General features: G+C 41.0%; 1 protein-coding gene across 8 annotated transcripts in view; it reads right to left on the bottom strand.

Moving 5' to 3' along the window:
• The window catches only part of LOC121269805 (D-glucuronyl C5-epimerase-like), a 115,274-nt gene that overhangs the window by 62,982 nt on the left and 29,533 nt on the right, over window positions 1-22,759 (bottom strand). For 3 of the 8 annotated variants that reach the window (XM_041174750.1, XM_041174748.1, XM_041174749.1), the window contains exon 2: window positions 14,206-14,342. The exons of 3 other annotated variants lie outside the window; for them this stretch is intronic. The gene's annotated coding sequence lies outside the window, so the exon portion shown is untranslated. Of the gene's footprint in view, window positions 1-880; window positions 920-4,935; window positions 5,072-14,205; window positions 14,343-22,759 lie in introns of all 8 variants that reach the window. 2 more of the 8 variants (XM_041174751.1, XM_041174753.1) reach the window with 2 other exon arrangements.

Here is a 22,759-nt window from a genome sequence, read left to right as displayed (position 1 = left end):
AAAATGAAAACACAGTAAATGTGTGAAAAAGTCTTTATTCAATTTGTTCACACCCTACAATGGCCTGATCTTTCAAAAGGCCAGAGCTTTGCATTGAAAAAACTCGAGCTTCGAAACGCTCCGCAATCTTTTTCTGCTTGGTGTGTTGCCTTCGGACTTGCACGATAGAGCTCACCATGTCACTGAACATATTTTTGGTGTTTTCATGGTGCAATACAAAATCCCAGAACATTGCTACTGCCTTTGCGGCATCAGCTAGGGAAACGTAAAGGCATTCATCGGACTCTACAGGGTCATCAGCCTCCTTGGGCTCCATTATTTTGAGCTCATGTGGTCTAACTCCACTCTGATTGGTCACGCTGTCATATAACAAGCTTAGACAAGTTCAGTCAACTGGAATTACCAGCACGGAATTCTGGCTTATTAGAGTCTCTGTGATTTGCTATTCCACCAATGGGAGTGGTTGATGACTTCAACATAATTGGAATTTTGTGTCAGAGTTCGATTCATTGCAATTTCATTGTACATCACTTTGCCCATAATTATATAAATACACATTCTAATCACTGGTTTATTGGGAAATTTATGCAAGGAATAAATCAGTGCCAGTTTGAGACCGTTGGACACTGCCACAAATGTGACAACAATTTGCATTTAAAAAGAATTCACTTTAGTAGTAGTAGGGAGGTTAATTTTAATTTTTCAAATGCCTTCACTATTTTGCTGCTGGGAATTTTGTTGGCCCCTTACGAATACTGTTGAGTTTTACCGAAGAAAAACTGTAGGGGGAAATTAGTATCTTGGGGCAGCATGAGAAAATTGAAAAAAATGATGCAAACCAAAAATATTTTAAATTCTCAGTAATATATGTAATTCTCACCTTCAATATTATATGTTCCAATATCAGTATTATATGGATCTTAAAAAGAGAAACGAATATATAAGAGAACTTGCAGTGCAAAATATTAATTTTAAAATTTTTATCCTTGTTTTCAAATTCATTCATGACCTCTCCCCCTCCCTATCTCTATAATCTCCTCCAGCCCCAAAACCCTGAGAGATAATTTCATCTAATTCAGGCCTCTTGCGCATACACCATTTTAAGTGCTTCACCACTGGTGGTCATGCCTTCAGTTGTCCAGGCTCTAAGATCTGGAATTTCCTCCTTAAACCTCTGATTCTCTATTTATCTTTTTTTCCCTTAAGAGGCTCCTTAAAATCTACCTTTTGGTCATCTGCCATAATACTGTTTTAAGAAGCTCAGTATCTAAGCTTGCTTTAAACATTCACAAAGCACTTGGGACGATTTATGTTAAAAGGTAATACATTGTTGTTGTTGTAGCACTGTACTTTTATTTACTACCTTGTCAAGACATGGCCTCATTGTTTCAAATTTTTTTAATGAAACCAATGATATACTTTCCCATGAGTTCAATTATGTCTCAGTTTCTGTAGATTTTTTTGAAGCCAAGAAGGGCTTTGGGAGTTGGGGTGGGGTTAGGAGCAGAGGTGAAGTGGAAGAAAGTAGTATTGAAGTATTTCATGCCAAAAGTACTTTACCTCTACTCGCTTCAAATGACAGTACATATGATTTCAAATGATACATTTATACACAGGCATAATATCAAAATTCATATCCACATGGCTGTAGGTTATATAGCTTTGAATTTATTTCAAAAAGAAATCTTTTATCCCAAGCAAGTCATTTTTGCCCAGCTCAATGCTGCAAGGTTGACTGCTATACTATAGCAACAGTGATCACATTTGTACCTGGAGTACCCATACTTTTGTCTTCAAGGCCACCCCACCCACACTGATGTCATGAATCCTGAGGACCATATCCAGTTGTATATTTGCCCCATACTGGTGCTCTGGCTAGAGACAGCAAGCTGTGTGCTTTGCACTTGGCCACTCAGAACAGTTGACCCCACTATAAATTAGGGTCAGGTCAATTATTTATAGTATGAGCTTTGGGAATTGTGGGGATGGGAATATGTAGCAAGAGAGACTATGTGGCACTATTACACTCATGTAAATGTCTGCAACATCCATTTAATGCGGAAATGACACTTGAAAGAAAAAAATGTTGGCAGTCAAGGTAATGAGCAATGGAATAACAAAGGCTGACAAAACTCTTTGGCTGACTAGAGAAAAATTTGTAGGAAGGAAAAATTAGAGGTATCAGGCAAGTTTTGGATTGGCAAAGCATTCGCTCCTCCTCCCATTAGATGGATCAAAAATGGAGGATGCAGCAAAGGGGTAGATGGCAGGTGAGGTTGGTGCTCGGAGAGTTGCTTTTGTTGACATAACAAGGTACCCTCACTAGAGGAAAATAATGCATTTGGATTTGCAGGAGTTTGTGATCAGGGTCAATGTGACCACTACCAGTTAGATCTCACAATAGATGTAGATGATGATGACAGTCCCCAAGAAAAGCTTCCCAGTTAAGGTAATTTCTTAAAATGTCTTTGCCCAGTATCACTGCAATGCAACTTACCTACATGCATTTTCAATCTGCATCTCAAAATAGCACATCATGCAACGTAACAGATCCAAATTAGAGGAGGGCCCAGAAATACAAGTTCATGGTTCCCATGAGGAAGGCTACTTGTGAAATCCTTGTATAGAAGATAGAGCCTTGTAGGGTCTCTCTAATTTGGACTAGTATCATCCTACTTTTATGTACTACTCTACCTGCTCAGACACAGAGCAACATATAGTACCTTTTACATAGAAAGACCTTTCAAGGTGTTTCAGAGGTATAATCAGACATAAATGGATGTTAAGGAAACGAGGAAGGGTGATCAGTAGCACAATTAAGAGATGGGATTTAAGGAGGCGGAGGCTGGGAGGGAATTGTACAGCATGAGCCTAAGCGACCAGAGATTGAAATGACCCATCTTTTTGACTTACTTTTCCTTCAGATAACTTAAGAGTAAAATTACTGACAGGATAATGCCTGAAGGGGGTGAATGCATTCTGGAGTGAAAAATTCACTGAACGTGGGCCATGATTTCTGACCATTTTGGTAGTCAAACCTGAGTTGCTAGATTGCAGGAAAATAGGTTATTGGCTCCACAGATTATGCTCTCCACAGTTGAATAGCTTGCTGACACACAGTAAGTACACAAGTATAAGACAGTCAGAGACCTTGGAACTTATCCCAACAATACCAATAGAAGGAAGTGATTTGGGAGGTACCATCTTTAAAAACTGTTGTGTGTTTAAGCGTTAATTTTAATGAATCTGAATGTTACACTATAGAGTGTTCTGTGAATACAAATGCAGTTTCTAAAGCTTTTTTTTTTACTTGCACTTTCTTTACAATAAATTATAGATCACTGAATGCTTGTTCTCTACCTAGCATACATAACAGATTCAGAATTCAATTAAATCCATTTAGAATCCCAAGAGAGCAAGGCATGTACAGTAGTTGTACTTTGCCCGAGTTGGGGAAACCTGCAGAAAATGCAACCCAACATATCAAGGGACTGTATTTTGTCTGAAGCGCTATTCAAGATTGGATGTGATTTACTGTAAATTCACTAAAGTTTCTGAAAGCATCCATGCCTTTGCTACCACTAGATTCAACTATCCTAAAGCACTCCTGGCTGGCCTCCCACATTCAACCCCTCATGAGCCTGACGTCATCTTAAACTCTGCCATCTGTGTCCTTTACTCATTCCAATCCTCATTCACCTATTACACCTGTGCTCGCTGACCTACACTGGCTTGCAGTTAAGTGATGCCTCAGTTTTAAAACCCTCCTTGGCTCCCGATCTCTGTAATCTCCCCCAGCCCAATAACCTTTTGAGATATTTGTGCTCCTCCAATTCTGCTACAAAACAAAATACTGCAGCTGCTGGAAATCTGTAATAAAAACAGAACATACTGGAAATACTCAGCAGGCCTGGCAACATTTGTGGAGGAAGAAACAGAATTAATGTTCTAGGTCTGTTACTTTTCATCAGAATATTAAATACTTATCTCCATCTTCTCTTCAACAAACCTACCACCACACCCTCTACCCAGCTCCCCAAAGTGATTCAAAGCCACTATCAGTTTCTGCCTCAAAAAATGAACTTGTCTATTCTTTCCAACTATCATCCCACCTCCAATCTTCCACTTTCCTCAAGTTCTGGTCATCAATTACCTTCCAACTTGCTGGTTTGAGTTAATCTGATCAGCTGAAAACACTGAGGCTACATTATTCAAGATCACAAAAAGGTAAAAAACCTGTCTCACTGTTGCTAATTCTGTTTAAACACCTGTTCTTCCACCTCCATGATGCAACTAACATATGCTACTTTATAGACATTATATGGCTGTTTCTTATTCCATTGCCTAAAGATTACATTTAATGTACTATAAAGGTTCCTGCTGCTGATCACTATCCAGGAGTTACTCTGTGATTATCTGATTAGAACACGGTCTAGAATCAGCTTTTAAGACCACCAAAATTCACTTGTCAAGGCTCAAAGATGAGCAGCCAATCATTTGGATGAAATACCTAATGAGAAAGTAAGAAGGGAAAAAAAAAACTTGTATTTTTAACCTGCACCTTACCCAAAGGCACCGTGGGCAGTTCTTCATCACATGGACCGCATCGGTTCAAGAATAAGGCCCACCATAAATTCCACAAAATGAGCTAACAATCAACATTGAGCATAACCAGGTTTTTTGACTTGAGGCCATCACAATTTAACCCAACTTTTTCTGCACCTAACAGCAAACATGCACTTTCAACAGGTTTGAGAAATGTCGAACAGGAGCAGGAATCCTGGCTGATTATATCTCCCTCAACAACACAAAGGACACAAAAGGTCAATTGTTGGCATCATACTCAATGTATTTTTTAACATTGTAAAACAAGACCAACATAGAACCTTCCTGCACTCAAACTAGATAGTATGTGATGAAACTCAAAATACTTACTTTAATCTGAAGGAGATGGTTAGGAACTCCAGTTCCCAGGGGCCTCATGCCTTCTGCGTATGATTCGGTGGGGAAGTGACCGCACATGTGCAGCTTTTTGTTTTCGTTCTTCAGGCCAGGAACTGGCCTTGCATGCCTGCGCAGGGGGAAAGCAGCAAAGAAGTGAAACGGTGCGAAAAAAGGTCAGGTGACCTGAATGCACCATTCTGGGGGAAAGTGTCCCAGGGAGCAGGATACAGGGAACAGGGAGTGGGCCAGAAAGAGGTCCCCAAAGGAAGTCCTAGGTCAGGGACACAGACAGGGATTAGAAAGAGGTCCCTTAAGTGAAGTTAAAAGTAAGGAGCAGAGAAACAGGATCCAAATTAAAGACAGAGCTTCAGAGAGCAGACTTGAAGAAAAGTAGGCTCGAGAGAAGCCCAGAAGATCCAAGAGGGCAGCCTAAGGTTGATTCCTTACTGTGGGCCCTTAGGAGCAATGGTGTTCAGTTTGGCTTGGTTGAGGATCTGAAATTGTGCTTGGAAGGTGAAGCTAAGTGTACACGGAGATCCAGAGGAAAGGAATCTCATAAGGCGGGATTGAAAAGAGGTGGATCCTTGCTGAAGCCGTCTGAGTGGGAGCTACATTTGGAGAGAACTCCAAGGCGAGTTCTTCAGATGTGAAGATTGGAATTTCCCCATGAGAGTTTCAGTGAGACCAGTTGGCTCACGATGTGTCAAGCACCTGGAGTGGGTTGTTGAGAGATCCATGGAATCTGCTTTGGTCGCATGTGTCATTAACTTTGGAGTGTGGTATGCTGACCACTGTTTGCCTGTTAATTCACATGTACTGCATACTTACCCTGATTACTAGAGTATAAGTTCGATATGATAATTTTTTAATCTTTTCTAATTTGTACGTATGGTTAAAGATATAGCTTGGGTGAAGTAAGAGTGAATATTTGAATCATATTTTTGTGTTCGTATTGAGGTCTTTCCAACCTTGTCTGGGGTAATATAGTTCACTTTTCTTGTTTAATAAAGGTTTTTTCCTGCATTTTAAAAGTTCATCAGCAGACTCTTGTGAATTTGTTCAGCAACTTTATTCCACAGTTTCTAAAAAAAAGTTAGGATCTATAAGGTCAGGTTTCGCTCTGGGATCTGACTTGTCCAGTATCAACATCAGCTAGGATTGTAACAATAAGCATACTTCCTCTCCTCCATGGAATTTAAGAGCTTTACTCATGTTTTTAAGCCACCAGGTGAGATACATAAATGTGTTTGTTCCTACTCCCTTTTAGATGTCCTTGTACCACTTGTCAGAATAGTACTTAGGTGGTTGGCTGTAGCCAATTCTTGTTGCTAGGTTGCGTGCATAACAAGCCAGAAAAATTCTTTAAATTAAAATACAGTAGATGCGGAAAATCAAGAAGTGGTGGAAACACTCAGCTGGTCATACAGCATCTGAGGAGACAAAGATAGGGTTAAAGCCATCAAATGAATGACCTGATGCGTGTTTTTTTAAAATTTCAGAATAATTCTTGATGTTTTCCACTTGTGGCCTTCAATGAGCACCTATTTAACAACAACCAAAAAATGGAACTCCTGGGTTAACCACAACAGTTTTCATTTTGCCAACATGAAAAATTCTCAATTTCTTAACATTTCCAGTTGTAGGTATTCATCAAGATAAGCATACGTTATAAAATCAAAAAGGCAGGATTTCAAGATAGTAATCTTATCTAGGTTCAAGTGACATTAAGAAATCGTTATAGCTTTGTTATTTTGTTTTATGATGCAGCCCGAAGACCTCAATCAGATTACTGTTTTACAACCCGTTCAGTTGTGAATTTGTTGCTCTACGATTGTGGGAAGAATTGAATCCAGCCATCACCAAGCTGAAATTAAATTTTTCTTGGGAAGAATTCTGGGACAAATTAAACTTTGCAAATAGAGACAGTAAAAACTATATGAAGTAGCAGATTTTGAACCCTCTGTAAAGTATCCTGCACAAAAAGCATTATCCTTTGCCATCGCAGACCTCTGTTCTTCAACTCATTAACCAATTGAATTGCTCACTGACATTTCACTCTGAAGTGACAATCTGACTCAAAAAGGTTTTTTACCTGTGACAACAGTTCAACCGAGAAGATAAATGTACGGTTTATTTAGCAGTTGTAAGAATAAAGAAAAACTGTAAAAATAGGCTTGGAAGAACTGTACTGCAAACTGTTGTAAAAACCCAAGTCAAAGCAAGTAATATATTGTAAGACAACATTTTTTGTAGCAACATACTTCCCTTCCAGTTTCTTTACTAAAATTGGATATGCATCATAAATCAACATCTGCCAGATCTAAAAGTACAATTAAACTTGCATTCACCTGATATCTTTAAATAGGGTTTCGTTGCAGGACAGGGTGGTAGGAAAAAAGAGAGCATAGGATAAAGAGATAAAAAGGATAAAGTAATAGATATCAACCGGAATCTTACAGAGGCAACAGGGCCACGGTCATCGTCTGAAGAGCCTGCAAGAGCTCTGCTTCGCCTTTTTCCAGGAAAGCCTGCCACATCATGTGTCACTCAGGCACTTGACAGGCCAGTGGCAGGCCATTCCTGGGATCACGGGCCCTGGAGTGGAGACCAGAACTACCAGCCAAAGCTCTACTGAACACCAGTGCCATGGGGGAGGCGGTGGCTGCTGCTATGATTAACAAGGTGATGAAAGGTTATCAGGATAGGCAGGTTACCATTAAGCCATGATCTTATTGAATGGTGGAGCTCCTGCTCCTAACTCGTATGTTCGTTTGACCTTGCAAAGAGATTGACAATAGATAAGTAGAGACATTGAGGGTCTGCTTTTTAAGTGGATGGTAGTTTTTAAAAGTGAGCAATGCTAGAGCATGGGGATAAGTCTATATTGTTAATTAACATGGATTACAAAAGTAAAGGAGGTGTGCTTAGGGACCAAGTGGAGTGGGAGGTTTGTGGAGATGATGAGTTTAAGGTTGGGGAAAGAGAGGGAGGCTGCTGTGGTTTGTAGGTTTGGATGAGAGGGCTGAGGCCATCTGCATGGCCACCTTTACTTTGTAGCCATGACCATAAACTGATTTTGTTTAGCGCAGTAAAGAGTGTTTTTTTAAATATTGTTGCAATGACTGAAAAGGTCTTTAAAAATGCTTTAATTAAATTGGTGAGATACGTGAGACACCCCACTCGACACCGGATCCGCTATCACTCTAGTTTCCTTCGCATCCTCTCCACCCTTCCTCCTCAAGCTTGTTTCTTCCCATGAGAATAATCTCCTTCTCCGATTACCTCTACACCCAAATTCTGACAGCTTGATTACCTTACCTGGCTACTGTAAATTGTTAATGAATCCTCTTGCTTAAGTAATATCCCTTTCCCTTTTCAAACCACCAATTTTCTATCACTGCATGGTGCCCTCCTCAAAAGAACACCCACTTTTGACTGATCAATCTTCATCAACTTCATTTAATCTCTAATCTCCTTTTACTCTCATGTTTACAACACCTCTAATCTCATACCACCTTCCTGAACCCTTTGTCAATTTTGACTTAATGGTAACATTCTTATCTCTTCCTTAGAAGGTTTTTGGTCCCTGTACCACTTCAGAGATTTATGTACATAATCCAGGCTGTACTGTCTATCTTTCAGATGTGACTTTTATAATCCATGTTAATTAACAACAAACTTCTCCCCATGCTCTAGCATTGCTCACTTTTTAAAACTACCATCCACTTAAAAAGCAGACCCTTAATGTCTCTACTTATCTATTGTCAATCTCCTTGCAAGGTCAAACGAACATACGAGTTAAGAGCTGGAATAGGCCACTTGGCACTTCGAGCCTGCTCCACCATTCAATAAGATCATGGCTGATCTCATGGTAACCTCTTGCCTATCCTGATAATCTTTCACCGCCTTGTCAATCAAGAATCTAATTCTGCCTTGAAACATCAAAGACTCTACTTCCACTGCCTTATGAGGAAGGGAGTTCCAAAGAATCATGACCCTCAGAGAAAGAATTCCTACTGACCTCTGTCTTAAATGGGTGAATCAGTTATCCATTATTTTTAAAACAGTGACCCCTAGTTCTAGATTCTCCCATAAGAGGAAACATCCTCTCCAGACCCACCTTGTCAAGACCACTCAGGATCTCCTATTTCAATAAAGTCATTTCTTAGTCTTCTAAACTCCAGCGGATACAAGCATAGCATCCAATCTGTCCTCATGAGACAACCTGCCCACTCCTGGTCTTTGTTTAGTAAACCTTATCTGAACTGCTGCTAATGCATTTACATCCTTCCTTAAATAGGGAGACCAATACTGTACACAGTGCTCCAAGATGTACAACTGGAGCATAAGCTCTCTACTTTTATATTCAATCTGCCTTACAATAAATAATAACATTGTATTAGCTTTCCTGATTACTTGCTGTATCAACATACTAACCTTTTGTGGTTCATGCACCAGGACACCCATACCCCTCTGAACCTCAGAGCTCTGCAATCTGACTACTTAGATACTATGTTTTTTTCTTCTTCCTGCCAAAATGGACAATTTCACATTTTCCCACATTATACTCCATGTGTCAAATCTTCGCCCACTCGCTTAACCTATGTCCCCCTGTAGCCTCACGTCATCTTTGCAACTTGCTTTCCTACTTATCTTTGCAACATCAGCAAATTTAACAACCACACATTCTGCCCCTTCAATTCATTTATATATAAGTTGAGGGCCCAGCACTGATCCCGGAGGCACATCACTCGTTACATCCTGCCAACCAGAAAAAGATCCATTTATCGTTGCCCTGTTTCCGTTTAGCTGGCCAATCCACGCCAATATGTTACCCCCTACTCCATGAGTTTTTATTTTCTGCATTAACCTTTGATGTGGCACCTTATCAAATGTTTTCTGGAAATCTAAGTACAGTGCATCCACAGGCTCCCCATTATCCAAAGCACATTATCCAAAGAACTCCAATAACTTGGTTAAACATGTTTTCCCTTTCACAAAACCATGTTCACTCTGCCTGATTGCCTTGAATTTTTCGAAGTGCCCTGCTATAACATCTTTCTTAAGAGCTTCCAACATTTTCCCTATGACAGATGTTAGGCTAACTGGCCTGGACTTTCCTGCTTTCTGTCTCCCTCCCTTTTTGAATAAAGGAGTTGCATTTGCTATTTTCTAATCTAATGGAACCTTCCCTGAATCCAGGGAATTTTGGAAAACTTAAACCAACGCATCAACTATCGCATTAGCTACTTCTTTTAAGGCCCTATGAAGAAGTCCATCAGGACCTATGGACTTGCCAGCCTGCAACTCCAACAATTTGCTAAGTATAGTTTCCCTGGTGATTGTAATTTTCCTGAGTTCCTCCCTCCCTTCCATTTCCTGATTTACAGCTATTTCTGGGATGGTACTTGTATTCTCTTTAGTGAAGACCGATGCAAGATATCTGTTCAATTCATCTGCCTTTGCCTTATTTTCCATTACTAATTCCCAGATTCACACTCTAAGGCCAATATTCATTTTGTTAACTCTTTTCTTGTTTAAATATCTATAGAATCTCTTACGATCCATCTTTATATTGCTAGCTAGCTTTCTCTTGTACTCCAATTTTTCCCTCCTTATTAATCTTGTCATTCTTTGCTGTTCCTTATATTCTGTCCAATTTTCTGACTTGCCACCCTTCTTTGCACAAGTATATACTTTTTCTTCAAGTTTGATACTGTCCAACTTTTGTTTAGTTAGCCACGGATGGTCCATATGTCCTCCCCTATCTATTCTGTGTATTCTGGAATATCCCCTTAAATGTCAGCCACTGCATTTCCATATCTTTTCCCTTAATCTCATTTGCCAGTCTACTTTAGCTAGCTCATGCCCTCATAATTGCCCTTACTTAAGTTTAAAATACTAGTCTTAGGCCCACTCTTTTCTCCCTCAAACTGAATGCAAAATTCAAACATATTATGATCGCTGCTACCCAGAGGTACGTTCCTTCACTATGGGGTTATCAACTTATCCTATCTCATTGCTCAATACCTGCTCTCTGGTTGACTCCAGAACGTACTGTTCTAAGAAACTATGATCATACTATGAACTCATCTGGACTACCTTTGCCCATCTGATTTTTCTAGTCTATATGTAGATTAAAATTCCCTTTGATTATCGCCACATCTTTGTGACAAGTTCCCAATATCTCTTCTTTTACACTCTGTCCTACCATTAGTCACAATTAGGGGGCCCATACACCACTCCAATTGACTTCTTGCCTTTGTCATTTCTCATTTCAATCCACACCACTTCTACATCCTGGTTTCCTGAACTTAGGTCATCTCTCTCTAATGCGCTAATACTATCATTAATTAGCAGAGCCACCCAGCCACCTTTCCTAGCTTCCTGTCCTTCCTAAGAGTCATGAACCTTTCAACATTCAGGTCCCAATCTATGTCATCCTGCAGCCATGTCTCTGTAATGGCTATCAGATTGTACTTATTTATTTCTAGTTGCTCTGTTCATCCGTTTTGTTTCAAATGCTACGTGCATTCAGATATGGAGCCTTTACTTTTGTCTTTTTATTTTTGTAACCTCTAGCCTTGGTTGCTGTTTCACTCTTAGATTTGTACACTCTATCCCATCCTGTCACATTCTGTTTATCATTTCCCATATTAATATCTTTCTCTTGCCTTGTCTCTGCTCTTTGGTTTATTGCATCTTCCCAAATTTGATCCCTTGCCCCCACTAATTAGTTTAAAACCCTCTGTACTTCCTTCCTTATACAGCTTGCTAGAACACCAGTCCCAGCTTGGTTCAGATGTACAGCTGTACAGATCACACTTTCCCCAGTACTGTGCCAATGCCCCAGTAAAACAGAACTTACTTCTCCAACACCAGTCTTTGAGCCATGCATTAACTTCTCTAATCTTACTTGCCCTATGCCAATTTGTACATGGTTTAGGTAATAATTCAGAGATTATTACCTTTGAGGTTCTGCTTTACAATTTGGTGCTTAGCTCCTCACATTCTCTGCAAAGCCTCTTACCTAGTTTTACCTACGTCGTTGGTACCTGTGTGGATCACCACAACAAGTGGATCTTTCACATCAACACCCCCCGCCAATGCAAGTTCCTGTCCAGCCCTGAAAAAATGTCCTGAACCCTGACACTGGGCAGGCAACACAGCTGCCTGGACTTTCGCTCTTTGCTGCAGAGAAGTGTCAATTCTCCTCACTATAATGTCTCCTGCTACTACCACAAACTTTTTCACTCCCCCCACTTGAATAGCTTCCTGTACAATGGTGCCATGGTCAGTTTACTCATCAACCCTGCAGTCCCCACTATCATCTAAACAAGCTTACAGAATCTCAAACCTATTCAACAATGGCAAAGGCTGAAGCTGCTTCACTCTTGCCCTCTGGATCCCTTTCCTGCCTCACTCGCAGTTACACCCTCTTGTCCCTGAATACTGATCAAATCAGAAGACGCTATCCCAAGTGGTGTGACTGCCTCCTGGTACAAAGCGTCCAGGTAACTTTCCCCCTCTCTGATGTGCTGTAGTATCTGCAGCTCGGCCTCCAGCTCAATGACTCCAAGTTGAAGCTCCTCGAGCCACAAACACTTGCTGCAGATGTATTTGACCTGGATCACAATGGCATCCAGGAGCTCCCACATGCTGCAACCATGACACATCACCTGTCCTGACATCCTTAATGTATTTTAATTCATTACTTAATTATATTATATAATATATTATATTATATTATATAACTTATTTGACTAAGTGGGTACCACTAAATTTTCACCAATCTTTGTTGCACTTCCACCCAGAACACAGATCAGCCTGGTCAAAAAACACCAAATGATATCCTGAAATACTGATCTAGGTTCCTTCTCCCTTCTCTGACATCCTAAGCACCACTGACCACTCCATTCTCCTTCTTAATCCATCCCTGCCATAGTATGGTCTCATGTTCGTATTCATCCTTATCCCAGCATAGCAAATATGTCTGTTGACAGTCATTTTTAAGAAGAGAACCATCACTGACACCCTCATTCATCATTTATACGCAGCATTCACAAGCATGGAATCAATTTCCATACATACACTAACTACACCCAGCTTTACTCCTCTACCATTACTGCCAAAAACTACTTCCCAAAAATCAAATCTGGACTAGTTAAAATTCCCTCCAGTTTGTTAACAATCACCAATCCATCCTTCTTAGTTCACTACATAGTTCATTAACCTTTCTGGTTACCCTAGGCTAAATTAAGTGTGGTACAACCATGATGTACACTTTGACTTGAGCTTTTAACTTCACTTGAAAAGCATGTTGTGATATAAAATAATAAACTCTCTCTGAAACAAAATGCTCTTACAGCTGTACCTCTCCCTTGCCACTGGTGAAATCTTAAATCCAGACCTTCACTTCTAAGATTCATTTTTAAAACAGAAAAAAAACAGGAAAAATTCAGCAGGTTGAGCAGCATCTATGGAAAATAGCAGTCAAGGTTTCAGGATTTGACCCTTTGTTATTACTAATCTTGAAGAGCCAAAAGCTTGAAACATTGCCCACAGATGTTGTGCAAGTTGCTGAGCACTTCCAGCATTTAAAAAAAAAAGATTCTTTGCATCTGCGGAATTTTGTTGTGAGATTTTTTTATAACAGTCTCTGTGCTACCCTGCCCATCTCCAAACATTAGCTACCCCAGAGCTTTGCAACACTTGTACACTGTGACAAACCCATTACCTCAGTTCTTTTAATTCCAAATGATTTAATTTAACAATCCTAATCTTCATGTTCAAATTCTTCTATGGTTTTGCTCCAATCTATATGAGCAACTGTTTCAAATCACAGATCCACATGTTCCACCGTGTTACAGCTTGATTTTTCTACCACTGGAGATCAATCATTTGAGTGTTGTGTCACATACTACTGCTCTCCCAAAAAACATGCAGTCTCTTTCTCCACACTTTTCAAAAAAATTCTTCCCTTCAATGACCACTGTTGTCTTTGGCATATTCAATTGCTGTAGAAATTAGAAATATAAAGGAAAATGTGCATAGTTTATGCTTTTATGAAGGTTTGCCATGTTTAGAATTGAACTACTGTACTTGTCTATTCAAGTCTCATACTGTTATCTTCATAAAGCATAGTTCTCTTATTGTACCTTGAATGAACAGTTTATTCTCGAATTACAAGTATTTGAAAATGCAACATTCTACCAATCTTTGTTAGCTTTGTGCTAGAGACTTAAGAAAATCAGAACTCACCTTTTTCACTTTAGTGATAGATCAACTCCATAAATCAACATCAAGTTATATTGATGAACCCCAATGCAATATTCATTTTCTATTTCAGAAAAAGATGTCTGAACTTGGTTTAGTATCCTGATATCCTACAGGTGACACTGGAATTAAAAAAAATAATGATATAGTCAGTCAGTAACAATTCTAGATTTTCTTTGGTGTTTGACATGCCAGATTGAGAAAAGTCCTCTTCCTTTGCATTTCCTCCTTTCAAACAATGAAATAAAATTTTAAAAAATCCTGTTTCAAGTCAACACCTCCTATATTCAACTCTTCACTGATGTGAATGTACTAGTTAATACCAGGATACATTTTCTTCTAAAAAATGTCCTTGTTACACCGAGTTAGTTGATCTCTGCCCGGGCATTGGCCACAACAATAACTAGCATTTATACAGTGTCTTTAATGTGGTGAATTGTTCCCAAGTGCTTAAAAGGAGCATTATCAAACAATAATTTAGCACCAAACCACAAAAGGATATATTAAGACAGGTGACCTAAAGCTTCGTCAAAGAAGTAGGTTTTAAGAAATGCTTTAAAAAAGAACGAGTGCATGAAAAACAAAGAACAAGAGAGCATGAAAAAGGAGAGAGAAGAGTAGAGGTGACAGGTAAATGGACTTGGTGCAAGTCGAGATAAAAGGTAATATGGTTAATATTTTTAAAGAACTGCAATTATTTGTGTCTAGTGACATTAATTTGCATTTCAAAAGCTTTGGATTTGTTTGGTGAGGAAAGGAAGAAAAAGACGACCAGGAAGAATGTTTCTTACTCAGAAAGAAGTTTGGATGTCTTTCTTACAATCAAAGCTCATCTGATGAACTCAATAATTACCAGGATACCACAAAATAATGGCATGAAACACTAGTGCCTATATAAAAAATACCAACTGCAAAGAGTAATTATTTCATAAATGCAGTTGTGCAGTCAATTTGTCAGACCTATAATCTAGCATGCCTGCTAATTCATCATGACGTGAATTCACACAGCAATTTGATTATAACCAATGCAGAAAATACACAGTAACAGATTCCAAGTTATTTGATACATCATACAACCACACAGAAACATATGCACTGGCTTCATAAGACATTAAATTATGGGGGTGGTTATGGGAATTATCTTCTCAATATTATGGATTTACACCAAGGCCATAAATAATAGGCAATGAAAATACACATTTAAGATTCCTGAAAACACTGTTGTATCTATCCAGCAAAATAGTATTCCCATCGGTAATATAATAAATTGAAGAAAACCTTGTTAATACAAATGTGATACAGGTTATGCAGTCTTCAACAATTCCCATCCGTTGAAAAGAAAGTTATGGTGGCAATAACAATAAAGGTCATTAAGACAAAGTGTGTGTTAAATCAAATTACAAATGGAACTCAATCGATGACTTTAACAATGCCTTATTGACAAAGCACTTCAAATAGTTACCGGAAACTTTACATTTATGGACTTGTATAATTGTCACCGTCTAATGTAGGGAAACACAGAATCTCATTTGTGCACAGCAAGTTCCCACAAAAAGTAAAGGCATGAGCAGATAATGTTTTAATGTTAAAAGCAAAAAACTGGGGATGCTGGAAATCCAAATCAAAAATAAAAATACCTGGAAAAACTGAGCAGGTCTGACAGCATCTGCGGAGAGGAACACAGTTAACATTTAGAGTCCGTATGACTCTTCAACAGAACTAAGGGAAAGTAGAAGAGAGGTGAAATATAAGCTGGTTGGGGGGGTGGGACAAGTAGAGCTGGATAAAGGGCTAGTGACAGGTGGAGATAGCCCAAAGATGTCATAGACAAAAGGACAAAGAGGTGTTGAAGGTGGTGATATTAGCTAAGAAATGTGCTAATAGGTGACATTAAGGGTTGGACGCAGGACAAGCAAGGTACAGATAGCCTAAGTGGGGGTGGGGTGAGGGGAAGGGATCGAAATAGGCTAAAAGGTAGGGATAAAACAATGGATGGAAATGCATTTAAAAATAATAGAAATAGGTGGGAAAAGAAAAATCTATATAAATTATTGGAAAAAAAGGGGATCGGAAAGGGGGTGGGGATGGAGGAGAGAGTTCATGATCTAAGATTGTTGAACTCAACATTCAGTCCGGAAGGCTGTAAAGTGCCTAGTTGGAAGATGAGATGCTGTTCCTCCAGTTTGCGTTGAGCTTCACTGGAACATTGCAGCAGGCCAAGGACGGTCATATGGGCATGAGAGCAGGGTGGAGTGTTGAAATGGCAAGCGACAGGGAGGTCTGGGTCATGCTTGCAGTCAGACTGAAGGTGTTCCGCAAAGCGATCACCCAGTCTGCGTTTGATCTCTCCAATGTAGAAGAAACCGCATTGGGAGCAGCGAATGCAGTAGACTAAATTAAGGGAAGTGCAAGTGAAATGCTGCTTCACTTGAAAGGAGTGTTTTGGCCCTTGGACGGTGAGGAGAGGGGAAGTAAAGGGGCAGGTATTGCACCTTCTGCGATTGGCCGTGGGAGGGGGTTGAGGTGTAGGGGGTGATGGAGGAGTGGACCAGGGTGTCCCGGAGGGAACAATCCCTGTGGAATGCCGCCAGGGGGGTGAAGGGAAGATGTGTTTGGTGGTGGCATCATGCTGGATTTGGCGGAAATGGCGGAGGATGATCCTTTGAATGCAGAGGCTGGTGGGGTGATAAGTGAGGACAAGGGGGACCCTATCACGGTTCTGGGGGCAGAGGAAGGTGTGAGGGCGGGTGCGTGGGAGATGGGCCGGACACGGTTGACGATCCTTTCAACCACTGTGGGTGGAAAACCTCGGTTAAGGAAGAAGGAAGACGTGTCAGAGGAACTGTTTTTGAAAGTGGCATCATCAGAACAGATGCGATGGAGGCGAAGGAACTGAGAGAATGGGATGGAATCCTTACAGGAAGCGGGGTGTGAGGAGCTGTAGTCGAGGCAGCTGTGGGAGTGGGTAGGCTTGTAATGAATATTGGTGGATGGTCTATCACCAGAAATTGAGACAGAGTGGTCAAGGAGGGGAAGGGAAGTGTCAGAGATGGATCATGTGAAAATGATGGAGGGGTGGAAATTGGAAGCAAAATTAATAAATTTTTCCAGGTCCAGACAAGAGCATGAAACAGCACTGAAGTAATCATCGATGTACCGGAGAAAGAGTTGTGGGAGGGGGCCGGAGTAGGACGGGAACAAGGAATGTTCCACATACCCCATGAAGAGACAGGCATAGCTGGGGCCCATGCGGGTACCCACAGCCACACCTTTTATTTGGAGGAAGTGAGAGGAGTTGAAGGAGAAATTGTTCAGCATGAGAATAAGTGCAGCCAGACGGAGGAGAGTAGCGGTGGATGGGGATTGTTTGAGCCTCTGTTCGAGGAAGATGCGGAGAGCCTTGAAACCATCCCGGTGGGAGATGGAGGTGTAGAGGGATTGGACATCCACGATGAAGAGGAGGCAGTGGAGGCCAGGGAATTGGAAATTGTTGATATGATGTAGGGTGTCAGAGGAATCACGGATGTAGGTGGGAAGGGACTGGACAAGGGGAGAGAGAATGGAGCAGAGATAGCAAGAAATGAGTTCCGTGGGGCAGGAACAGGCTGACATGATCGGTCTGCCAGGACAGTCCTGTTTGTGGATTTTGGGTAGGAGGTAGAAGCGGGCCGTCCGAGGTTGAGTCCTGGAAACAATGGCTTGATGTTCAGTGGTGGGTTCATGGTCCAGGGGGAGGTAGGAGGAAATGTCTGCGATAGTTGGTTCAGATATAAATATTGATCAGTACAATAGAAGTTCTCTTCTTCAAATGGGGCCATGGGTGCTGTTATGTTCATCTGTAGGGCCTCAGCTTAACATCTCCTCTGAAAAGTGGCACCTGCAACAGTGAAGCACTGAAATAGCAATTACCCTTATGTATTTTAATTGTCAGGGTCAGTCTGTTCTCATTGGGCAGAATCATCCCAGTCTCATGGGGACAGTGTTCAAAGCAAGTCCAGGAGGAGTTTCTGAGTCTACTTCTAGGAAAAATCGCCTGGAGATGGGTCAGCACATGCAGATATTACCTGCCTGGCAACAGCTGATAACTAATCTACATAATCAAGTGCCCATTTGTGGGCTGATTGGGGCTTCTGCCAGAATTTTCGCGACAGTGGACAGGTCCCTTACTAATGACGCTACATGTGCGTAAAGGCAACTGCAGAGCAGTTGAGGTATTACAGGGAGGTACGAATTTGCTGAATGCCACTGTGTTATTGCTTTTTGAACCTTAAAATTTGGCAAAACACAGACTTAGGTGGATCATCAATTTATTTCTATCTCAGTCCAGCTTGACCAGATATTGAGGCATTGAGATGGAGGGCATGAAATTGAACTTTTAAAATTTGTATAGTTATTCAACTGCTTGTATGGCATTTCTTTCTCCTCTGTACATTGTTCTCAAAAAAAGTAAATTTTAGACAAAGAACGGGGTGGGGGGGGGACACAGCTGTACCCATCCCTGGTTGCCCTCGAGGTGGTGGTGGTGAGCTGCCTTCTTAAATCGCTGCAGTCCATGTGGTGTAGGTACATCCACAGTGCTGTTAGGAAGGGAGTTCCAGGATTTTGACAGTGAAGGAACGGCCATATATTTCCAAGTCAGGATGGTGAGTGACTTGGGGGGGAACTTCCAGGTGGTGGTTTCCCATCCAACTGCTACCCTTGTCCTTCTAGATGGTAGTAGTCATGGGTTTGGAAGATGCTGTTGAAGGAGCCTTGGTGAAATACTGCAGTGCATCTTGTAGATGGTACACACAGATGCTGCTGTGCGTCGGTGGTGGAGTGAGTGAATGTTTGTGGTGCCAACCAAGTGGGCTGCTTTGTCCTGGATGGTGTCAAGCTTCATAAATGTTGTGGGAGGTGCAGTAATCCAGGCAAGTGGGGGCTTAGGAGTTAGTTTAACTCAAGTTCTAATCAAATTTTTTTCAGAAAGTAATCATTTTCAAATAAAATTACTAATTTAATGTTTATCCAAAACAGTTCAAGGAACATTCTCCTCCTTATACTCTTCATAACAACCTCCCTGAACAGAATTTTCAGTGTTAATGTTGTCATGTTATAGAACTATAGAAAACCTCTCCACTTATTCTGTACACTCCTTTGGCAAGGAACTGATGATTTTAGATGCTCACTATCTAGCAGCATCGTAACAAAATGGCTCACATCAATGCCACTAACCTGCACTATTTATCCAGGCAAAAAAATATTTGTTTCCTTTCTGAATTCATGGGGACAAATGGTGGCAGCTTCAAAATCTGTAGAAGCACATTCACTTAAACAGTACCAGAGTCTTGAGGTGGATCCTTTTAAAAAAAAACCAAGAATGTATTGTTTACCAGATAAAAGTATATTTTCCCTCTCAAAGAAGCTTCAGGAATATCAGACTTACTGAGGGCAAGTTAGATCTATACCAGCAGCGCAAAGCAAATTTGTAGCAAATATGTATGCAATTTTTCTCCACACCCACCTTCATTTCACTGACATCATATAACAATACTTCTGTTTAAGGGCTTGAGAAGTCTGTCTGCTCTGGGACACAGGCTTGAGAGAAACTGCATGAGGGCTCTTTTTAACTATCCACTTATCTTCCCTGCTGGCTAGTATCTTTGACTTTATTAGGAGTTGTAAAGCAACAGCATCAGCATTAATTCTGGGCTACTGGTGTGGTTGTTGCTTGGCTGCTCCTTGGTGGCGGCAGCAGAGTTTCCACATCTTTTGGTTTGAATGCGTGAAATCAATGTTCTCCACTGTTTCCTGCCATCTTATGAGGAGTTAAATATCATGAGACTCGAGTACTTTTGCCAGATGGGGATCTTAAATTTTCCCTGGAGCCGTTCATTTTCCAGGGTCCAGCAGGAGATAAAAATTTTTCCGAAGCCCCGGGGAACAAATATGATGGCCTTCAGTTTCAGAAACTGAGCAAAGCAGTTATGGTTTTCAGGGAGGGTTGGGGTCCCGTTAATGGTGGTTTCTATATATCTTCTGTAGGCTTCCCAGTTGGCATTCCATAGATTCCAGTGTGGTATTGACTTTGGAGTTTATGCTTGGTCGTTCAAAGCCATTGTGAATGATACTTGGGCAATGTTGAGTGGGGGAAGATGGGTAGCATTTGTTGGCAGCACATCAGTAGTTAGCCATTGTTGTCATGGGTCATGAAACAAAGATCAGGTAAACAGCTCTTCTTCCACCTGGTGGAATGCAATCTGCCAGGTTGCTTTGCATCACATACAGGTTTTAGGTCATGCATGGAGGCCTAGTCTGGCAGCTGTTCTCCCGCAGTGTTATTGTTGGGGTACCCCCAACTGACGTTGGCTGCTGAAGTTGCCAATGTATTTGGTTGGTGCTGAAGGGTAAACTGCGATATTGGGTCATGGGTCATTTGGTGGCTTGTGGACATTTGTGATGGTCAACTTACCTACTTTGATAGAGATAGAGCAGGAGTGATCTGATTTTAGGTTTGTGCATCATTGGGAGGCTTTCCTTGATGTAGGCGGCCAGGCCATATGTCTTGTCATCCCTGCTGGCAATGAGTTGATACCTGGGAATGAGGGCTCGACAGGTGGAGTGGTCTGTGAGGTGAGCTTCTTGCAGGGCGACTATGTCCACATTCCTGTCAGAGTTCTTTTGTGAGTTACTCATGTTTTGTCTAGGATAGGTCTTCAATGTTAAGCTGGTATATTCTTGTTGCTGATCCTATTTGTCAGCTTTGTTGTCTGAGAAAATCCATTTTCCAGTGGGTTTTTACTGCTTAGACTGGAGCCTGCAGTTCGGTTGCTTCTTTAAAGCCTGCGAACTAAGGCTGCCAAGTTAGAAAAACTTGCTCTAACAAAAAGGACCACGTGAAGGTTGCTGTCACCCTCAAGCCACACACACAAGCCAAAAAGCACAGAAACTCTTGCTCCACCTGGGAGCAGACAAGCAAACACAACTGTGGCCTAGAATCAAAACTGATGCCGTCACTTCACAACTCCTAATAAAGTCAAAGATACAAACCACCTGGAAACATAAGTGGATGGTAAAAACGGCCCTGATGCAGTCTTTCAAGGTTGCCCCAAAGCAAGCAGACTTCTCAAGCCCACAGAAGTAAACTCAGCTACCCACACAGAACCAACAATAGGCTCCCACAAGGATAAGTCCTGACCAGCCCTCTACAACATATATACTTCTGCCAAACAAAGTCATGGTTCTTCCCATATGCTGATGGCTTGTCTCTGGTTTTCCACTCAATGGGAAGTTATTGAGAACGGCTGAGGAAGTGAGAGACCTTAGGGCTGCATTTCCACAGGTCCTTGAAGGTGGTAAGAGAGGTGAACAAGGTGGTCAAGAAAACATATGGAATGCTTTCCTTTCTTGGGTGAGGTATTGAACACAAAAGCAGGAACGTAATGATGGAACTGTATAAAATGCTGGTTAGGCCACAGCTGGGATTGTGTACACAGTTCTGGTCACCACATTACAGAATTGCAGCTATGAGGAGAGACTGAATAGGCTAGGGTTGTTTTTCTTAGAACAGAGGAAGCTAAGGGGTGACCTAACTGAGGTGTACAAAATTATGAGGGGCCTAGATAAAGTGGACAGGGAAGACTTGTTCCTGCTAGCTGAGGGGTCAATTACCAAGGAGCATAGATTTAAGATGATTGGTAGAAGGATTAGAGGGAACATGAGGAAAAGCATTTTCACCCAGAGGGTGGTGGGCATCTGGAATTCACTGCCTAAATTGGTGGTTGAGGCAGAAATGCTCAACTCATTTAAAAAGGTACCTGGATCTGCATCCGAAGTGCTGTAACCTGCAAGGCTATGGACAAGGTGCTAAAAAGTGAGATTAAAATGAATGGCTAATTTCTTTTTTTTCTCTTTTTGGCCTGTGCAGACACGATGGGCTCAATAGCCTCTTTCTGCACCATACTTTTCTATGGTTCTGTACTCAACAACCCTAACAGATCCATTCTTGGTGGCATCTCAACCATTCCCTTTGCATCAGTTGAAACCACTGAGTGGATTGTTAACCTTGGCATTGAACTATAACTGCTTCCCCATCCATATGAAATCATTTTAGGAGACAATCTATTTAGAATTACTGTTGCTTTCACTTGGTTTGAAATTAAAATGTTTGGCTATTTTCAAAGTCAATGAAAAATAAAAATTGCCGTGGTGAAAAATAAACTGTATATTCACCACAATCCAGTTTTGCTTGCTGGTGTAGACCAATTTCGCCCCTACTGTCTACTCTTCAAGGCAAAGCATAAAGGATATACTAAAATACAACATGTCACCCTACCCTGAAACTCAGCTCCCATAACATCCAAACAGCGCACCAATCCTTTCCTCCTCCCCCTGACTGGAATTCCAAATAAAGTAACTCTTGCGCCTTTACCAAACAGCATCCATCAGAAACATTAAGCTGTTTTTTTCTTCCCAGATGCTGATCAGTACTGCTTCTTATTTTTAAAAATGTGCCTATTGCAACAGATCCATTAGGGTCGATCTCCAAAATAGTGTAGTC

The sequence above is a fragment of the Carcharodon carcharias genome, chromosome 26, assembly GCF_017639515.1.
Source record: "Carcharodon carcharias isolate sCarCar2 chromosome 26, sCarCar2.pri, whole genome shotgun sequence".
Lineage (NCBI taxonomy): Eukaryota > Metazoa > Chordata > Chondrichthyes > Lamniformes > Lamnidae > Carcharodon > Carcharodon carcharias.
This window is presented reverse-complemented; position numbering and strand designations above follow the sequence as displayed.